The sequence below is a fragment of the Grammomys surdaster genome, unplaced genomic scaffold, assembly GCF_004785775.1.
Source record: "Grammomys surdaster isolate TR1022 unplaced genomic scaffold, NIH_TR_1.0 328, whole genome shotgun sequence".
NCBI lineage: Eukaryota > Metazoa > Chordata > Mammalia > Rodentia > Muridae > Grammomys > Grammomys surdaster.
The window spans coordinates 725,990-733,539 of NW_021604747.1; positions in this window are offsets into that span (position 1 = coordinate 725,990).

The following is a 7,550-nucleotide window of genomic DNA, read 5'->3' on the forward strand; positions in this document are numbered from 1 at the left end:
GGGGAGGGAGCACACACTGGGGAGGGAAATGAACAAGACCAAAGTATTATGAAAAAGGCCATGATGCAACTCATTGCTTTGCACACAAACTTAAAGAAATAAATTGAAAAAAAAAAAGACACAACAAAATATCAACGTGGCAAGAATGTGATGAAAACTTTATCAGTGGTTGTGCGTCCATTTCACAGTCTTAGCAGTGTAAGTTCAAGCTCTCATGATTTTAAGTCAGCTTCCCATTAAAGGCCAACATGCTTAGCGTGTACCTGGGTCTCATCACTAGCACTGCCCAAAGTAGGACTCTGGTTGTCATGACAACGTGCCCAGAGGAGCAAAGGAAACACAGGAAGAGCCAGTGAGCCAGCCTCTCAGGTGAGCACTCTCATCTCAGAAGAGACCTTTCCCCTGGCCCTTGAAGGACAATTGTCAGGATCTGAGCACTCCATTCAAAAGCTTTTCACTTTAGACAAGTTATTTGATCTTCACATGCTTCGATTTTCTCATTGAAAGAGTAAATGATAATATGATCATTTTATTATTTCTTTTTCTTTTTTTTTTCTTTTTTTTTTTGTTTTTGGTTTTTGGTTTTTTGAGACAGGGTTTCTCTGCATAGCCCTGGCTGTCCTGGAACTCACTCTGTAGACCAGGCTGGCCTCGAACTCAGAAATCTGCCTGCCCCTGCCTCCCAAGTGCTGGGATTAAAGGCGTGCGCCACCACCGCCCGGCCATTTTATTATTTCAGATGTTTACAATGTCAAGATCTGAATTTGAATTCCCAACACTCATGTAAAAGTTATGCTGTGTGAGCCTGTAACCCTAGAGCTGGGGGGTGAAGGGCAGAGACAGGGGATCTCTGGAGCTCACTGGCCAGTCAGCCTAGCTGAAACAGTGATCTTCAGAGTCAGTGAGAGAGCCCACCCCATTTCAAAGGGGAAAGGGGAAGGCCGTCCTCTTCTGGCTTCCATATGTGCGTGCTCATCAATGTGTGTGACACCCCACACACATGGGGGGCAGGGAGAGCGAGTAATTATCCACTCTAAGGCATGGGTCTTTCACATTTAATGTCCCTCAGTGTCTTACTATCAAAATTCACACACACACACACACACAAAAGAGAGTTTCTTTTTAAACTTTTGTATGTATCTGTGTGTGTTTTTGTGATGGTTTGAAAGAGAAATGTCTCCCACAGGCTCGTGTATTTAAATGTGTGATCCCCAGTTGGTGGTACTGTCTGGGGTGGCTATGGAACTTCTCTTATGGGAGCCTTGCCCAAGGAAGTACATCGGTGGGGACAGGCTTGGGGGTTAGAGCCTTACCTCACCTCCAATTTGTTCTTTATTTCCTGTATGTGGTTGAGATGCAATCTCTCAGCTTCCTATTCCTGCCCCCATGCCTACTCACCATTACGAACATCTAGCTTCTAGCTTCTGGAACTGTCAGTCAAGATAAACTGTCTTCCTTAAGTTGTTTTGGTTCAGTGTTTTATCACAGTAAGGAAAAGTAAGTAATAAGGTCTATTATGTGTGCACCACCTGCTTGCAGGTCCATGTGAAGACCACAAGAGGGCACTAGGATCCCAACAGCTGAGCTTTCCAATGGTTGTAAGCACCTTTTATGGGTACTTGCCCATCTTCTGCAAGAGCATCAGGATTTCTTTACCACTGAGCCATCTCTCCAGCCCCACACTGTTCTTAATCAGCAACATTGTTTTTTTCTTCGATACCTGCCATGTTGGAGGATGAACCTGAGACCACATGCATGGTGGACATGTACTTCACCTGAGTTATGCCCCACCAATAATTTTCTGGACCCTAGTGGTTCTAAAATGCAAAAACAGGTGTCAAATAATGTTGATGCCCTAAGTAGATGAAATGTGATACTGTTCGTGGGCCTGTTACCTGAAGGATGAAGCAAAATGCTTAGACCTGTAATCAACTAGTATAATTAATTACTTACTAAGTGTAATGTGTTTTCTGGTTTGTGGCCAGACTGTTTTCTACTGTTATGTCTGGCATTGAAAGACTGTGAGTGGATGCATCTCTAATTGGGTAGGTTTCTAAAGGTGGAACTGCTGAATCGTGAACATTCTTAAGGCACAGTTGTGACAAACTCAGTCAGCCCTGCTTTAGAGCACTTACTTTAACCTTGATCGTTTTACTTAATCCTTTTCAAGTTTGGTTTCCATAAAATGGGGTGCATAATAGCATCTGCAGGCACAGCTAGCCACAAAGCAGTATTGTCAATAATAAGATCAAAGGAAAAGTAAATTATCTTTATCAGAATAGCCAAAGCCTCCCAGCTTTGGATGGGAGGGAACACATGGGCCAAATAAAACCACCATGTCAACAGTGACCCCGTGTGGCCCTGCCAGAAATCAGTATGCGTTACCAGAAGTGATAAGGGAATGTCTATTGAGATGGCAGAAGTTGTGCTTGAGATCCAAAAATAATTTGACATGCCCAGACCTCGGGAAATGGAAAACTCACATAAGGAGGTCTAAACCACTGTTTTAAATAGTAAGGGTAGCAATCTCATTTGGATATGTATATATAAATAATAAACTTGGCAGACAGTCAGACAGATACATAGACAGACAGACAGATAGGCAGGCAGACAGACAGACAGACAGATGATAGATAGGCAGACAGATATAGACATACACATAGTTGAGAGACAGGCAGACAGTAGACACACAATAGTCCCTCTTTACCCATGATTTTACTTTCTTTTGTTCCAGTGACCCATAGTCAATCTCAGTCTGAAAATATTCAGTGGAAAGTTCTAGAAGCAGAGAATTCATTAATTTGAACTCACGTGTTAACCAGAAATCTCATACCATTCTGCACACCCATCATTGATTTCTCTGGACACGAACCATCTGTTTTCTGGAGTCTCTGGGCTCTGTACTCCACCCCATTAGTCACTCAGTACGCTCTTGAGATTGGATTTTTAAAAAACTAATTTTTGAGATTATAATTATATCATTTTCCCTTCTCTTCCTCCCCTCTAAACCTTCTCATACAGCCCTCCTTGGTCTCTTTCAAATTCATAGCCTCTTTTTTCATCAGTTGTTATTGCATGTATATGTGCTTGCCAGATTTATGCATGGCACATATTATGCCAGATGATAAACACAGTTCGTACATTTTATTTCATAGCACACCATATCCATTTGAAACAATTTCAGTTTCTCAAAAAAAAAAAACAACAAGAACATAAAATGTCCTTTTAAATTTTTTTGTTTTGTTTTGTTTTTTGTTTTTTCGAGACAGGGTTTCTCTGTATAGCCCTGGCTGTCCTGGAATTCACTTTGTAGATCAGGTTGGCCTTGAACTCAGAAATCTGCCTGCCTCTGCCTCCCAAGTGCTGGGATTAAAGGCATGGGCCACCACTGCCCGGCTTAAAAAAATTTAATAGTACAGTTTGGGTGTCTGTTACTTGAAATGATTGAGGACATTACTGGTTTGTATTTTTATTTATTTATTTTTATATTTGGAGAACTTGCACATATGAGATATTTAAGGAGACTCAAATCTAAGTATAAAATTCATTCTGTTTTGTGTATATCTCATGCAAACAGCCTGAGAGTTATTTCATATAGCATGCTCAGTGCCTCTGCATCTTGACTGGGCCTCATCCCATAAGGTCAGATGTGGAACTCTGTGGCTGTTCCACATCCACTGACAAGCCACTTGCTTCATGTGTTCATGGTGCTCAGTATGCTTACAATCAAGTTCACCATGGCAGCCTGGGCCTCCTGATTCCAGCAGCAGCTCAAGCCACAAGAACTTTCTGGAATGACATCTTGGGTTTTGCTATGCTAATTCCAATCACACACCAAAATTCCACAGCTGACTCCCCACTTGTGGTGTAACTGTACCTCACCAACTTTTATTCTCCTGTAATAATTGTCATCTCAGAGGCTTACTTCCTTCATCTGCTAACCTAGGTCTAGTCCTGGAAGCTTCTAGCCCCTGTACAATCTAATCTAGGCCTAGAATGTTTTCAGCCTCTGAGACTTGCTGCTGACCGCGCTCACCCTTTCTAGCTCATTCTGAGCTCTGGCCAGCTGGTTCAATTCAACTGTCCTGGCTCAAAGTCCTCTCCTAGTTGACCAATTCAATCTGGCTTTCCTCTGAATTGCTCTGCTTGGCCTCAAACCAACTTTGGCAATCTAATCTACTCTTCTGACTCCTTCTTATTCTCTGGATCATTCTGTCTTCACCTATGTTTAGCTTGTCTCTTCAATCTGTCTCTGAAAAACTCTCCCAGTAAAACTGCCTCCTTCTTCTCTCTGCAGTGCTCTCTCTTAAGTAGCTTTCTTTTTCTCTCTCTCTAACTTGTGGGGGTTAGCTATATATCCTACTCTGCCAAATCTTTCTCTGATTCGTCACTTTGTCTGCCACTCAATTAGACATCATTTTCATACATAGTGCTTCCTCCTACACATCAACTTTACCTTCACTGTTTTGGATTAATGATGTGTACTAAGGGCATGTGCATCTGCATTCCAGACAGAGGGATTAAAGGTGTGTGCTAATGGCTGGGCCACACCATAACTAGAAATAAGTTTCTCAAGTAAATAACAGTCTTGAGATTCACAGTGTGATCAAATATCCTGCAACAACACCAAAGGCCTGAAAGTTTCATATGTCGACTATTTCAGAATTCAGATTTTTGGGTTTGGTTGCCCAACCTGTACATAGATGTCTAAAGCTAATAACTTCAAGTGAAGTTTAAAAATTCAGGAGAAAATCCATAAGCACAACGTTAGAATAACGAAGCACCCTAAATACATAATTGAAAAGCTTTCATGATTTCGTCATGTAATTTGACCACATTATTTATTTGTTTGTTTATTTGCCTGCTTACTTAGTGTGAAACTGAACCCAGTGTACCACACATGATAGCATGTGCTGCTCTATCATTAAGTTGTATCCCAAGCCTGGGAATATGAGTTCACAGGCCTAGAAACATGTAAAGGCTGAAAGTGCTCACACATCTGTAATCTCTGTGCTCCTATGGGAAGATGAGGGGCAGAGACAGAAGAATCCTGTGAACATGTGGACCAGGTGCTCTCCTCTCTCTCTCTCTCTTCCCTTTCTTGTGTTCCCTCGCTCCCTATTTTTTCTCTCTCTATCTCCTACCCTTACCCCCACCATATGTCCCCAGCTGGCCTCTTCCCTACTTTCTCTCTTCCTCTCTCCCCTCACTTTTTGTCCATCTCTGTCCCCATCTCTGCCTCTACCCTCTTCTCCAGATCCCAATAAACTCCCTTTTATAGTAAGCCTGTCATACAACTGATTTCTTGGAGGGAATGCTTAGGCATGGGCCCTTCCAGGTGCTCCCTTCCCCCACACCACTGCCACCATTCTATAAAACCCAACAGTGGTGGATGATGTGAGATTCCCATCTCAAGCAAGGTGGAAGAAGAGGCTGTCACCCAAAGGTGTCCTCTGACCTCCACATGGGTACTATAAACATAATGCAGCATACCGAGAAAGCTATATGGAAGATCTCTGGTGTTTAAAGGATCTCTCTCTCTCTCTCTCTCTCTCTCTCTCTCTCTCTCTCTCTCTCTCTCTCTCTCTCTCTGTGTGTGTGTGTGTGTGTGTGTGTGTGTGTGTGTGTGTGTGTGTTAGAACACTGTCTTATGTGTCTACTCTAAGAGACCCCAAGATTCGAGCTGTTGAGATCTCTCATAGAGGATGGGGTTTAAATGTTATTAGACACTCACCTGAGATTCCAGCCAGCCCTTTCTATCCCTTCCTCCTAGTTATATATAACATTCCCTGTGCTGTGTGTGGCCTTGAGTCTCAGGAGGTTCTAGAGTATGTAATGTGTGAAGACTGAATGAAGAGGAACTATGGAGAACTCATCATCAATTGAAGCATAAGGCTTCTGGATGATGTGACTTCTTTGGGTTCACCTATGCTCCTTGTAAGTGACCCATCTCTGTAAGTCATAAGAAACTCGTTGGATCACTAAGCCAGATGTGGATTAAATGGACCTTCAGTCTGGTGGTGCCTTACCTGGCAGGAATACAGGTTTCTTCACATCTACCCTGGTAAAGCTCAGGCTAGTGAGTCTGTCTGTCTGACTGTCTATTCATATGTCTGTCCATCTGTCTATCCACTCACTCATGGATCTGTCTGTCTATAACAATCAGAAGAACCCCATGATGCAGCTTCCACAAAATCATCATTCGTGATGGGTGAGACTTTGTGATGATTCAGCTGTTTGAGGGTCACCCATGCACCTGGTTTTCTGATATTCAGGGATATGATTGTAAATTTTCTCCCAGGAAGAATGGAAATGCCTGGATCTATCTTACAAGTTTTTGTACAGGGATGTGATATTGTAGAATTTCAGCATTCTGGTCATTAAGAAAGAAAAAAGGAAGTTAGATGTAGTGGTACTTACCTTTAATCCTAGCACTTGTGAAGCAGAGACAGTGGATCTCTGTGAGTTCTAGGCTAGACTGATCTTCATAGTGAGTTCCAGGATAGCCAAAGCTGCATAGTGAGACCCAGACTCAAAAAAAAAATGACAAAAATTAAATTAAATAATAAAGAAAGCAAAATCAGGAGGCAGGTAGGAAGGCTTTGTGGGTAAAGGCACTTGCTGCCAAGCCTGGTGATCTGAGTTCAGTCCCTGGTACCCACATGGTGGAAGAAAAGAACAGATTCCTGTAAATTGTCCTCTAACTTCCACATGCGCCCGACACTCATGCAATGAATTGTTTTTTAAGTGAAAACAACCACAGAGGAAATTAAATATTTGCAAATCAACTATAAGAGTGTCATGTCCAGAATAAGAGTCTTTTACCAGAAATATATAAAGAATGCTTCAGGGGAGAGTACAGTTCAATGTAGAGAACTTGCCTAATGTATCAACTCTTGGGTTCCTGACCTTCATGGGAAAAATTCTAACTCTTAAAAGCAAAGGGCCAACTTCTATCTCCCACAGGAAAAAAAAAACCATTCCAGCTCCATAAAGAAAGATAAAACAAGTTTTTTTGTTTGTGTGTTTTGATTTTATTTTTATAGTAAAGCATGGAAAGTGGCCTTTCCCCAGAGAGAATACACAAAGGTTGGTAATTACATTAAAAGATGCTCAGCTTCCATCAGGGACATGCAAACCAAAAACCCGAGACACTGTCTTACACTCGCTAGGATGGGTGATAGCAAAACAAAACCGCAAATAAATAAAGCAAACAACAACAAAAACAATATATAGTTGTTTGATTGAGAATGTTGCCCATAGGCTTAGATGTTTGAACGTTTGGTCCCAGTTGATGGAGCTGCTTTAGTGTGTGCAGGCGGTATGGCCTTGCAGGAGGAAGCATGCTCCTGGAGGGGGGGGGGCTTTGAGGTCTTTTCAAAAGACTTGAGTCATTTACAGTGCCTTTTCTCTGCTTTGTGCTTGTAGTTCAAGATGTGAGCTCTTAGCATCCTGCTCCAGGCACCATGCTTATCCACTCTGCTCTGCCATTATGGGCTCTGACTATCCGAAGCTGTAAGCCCAAACAACTAACAGAAGAGACCCTATCC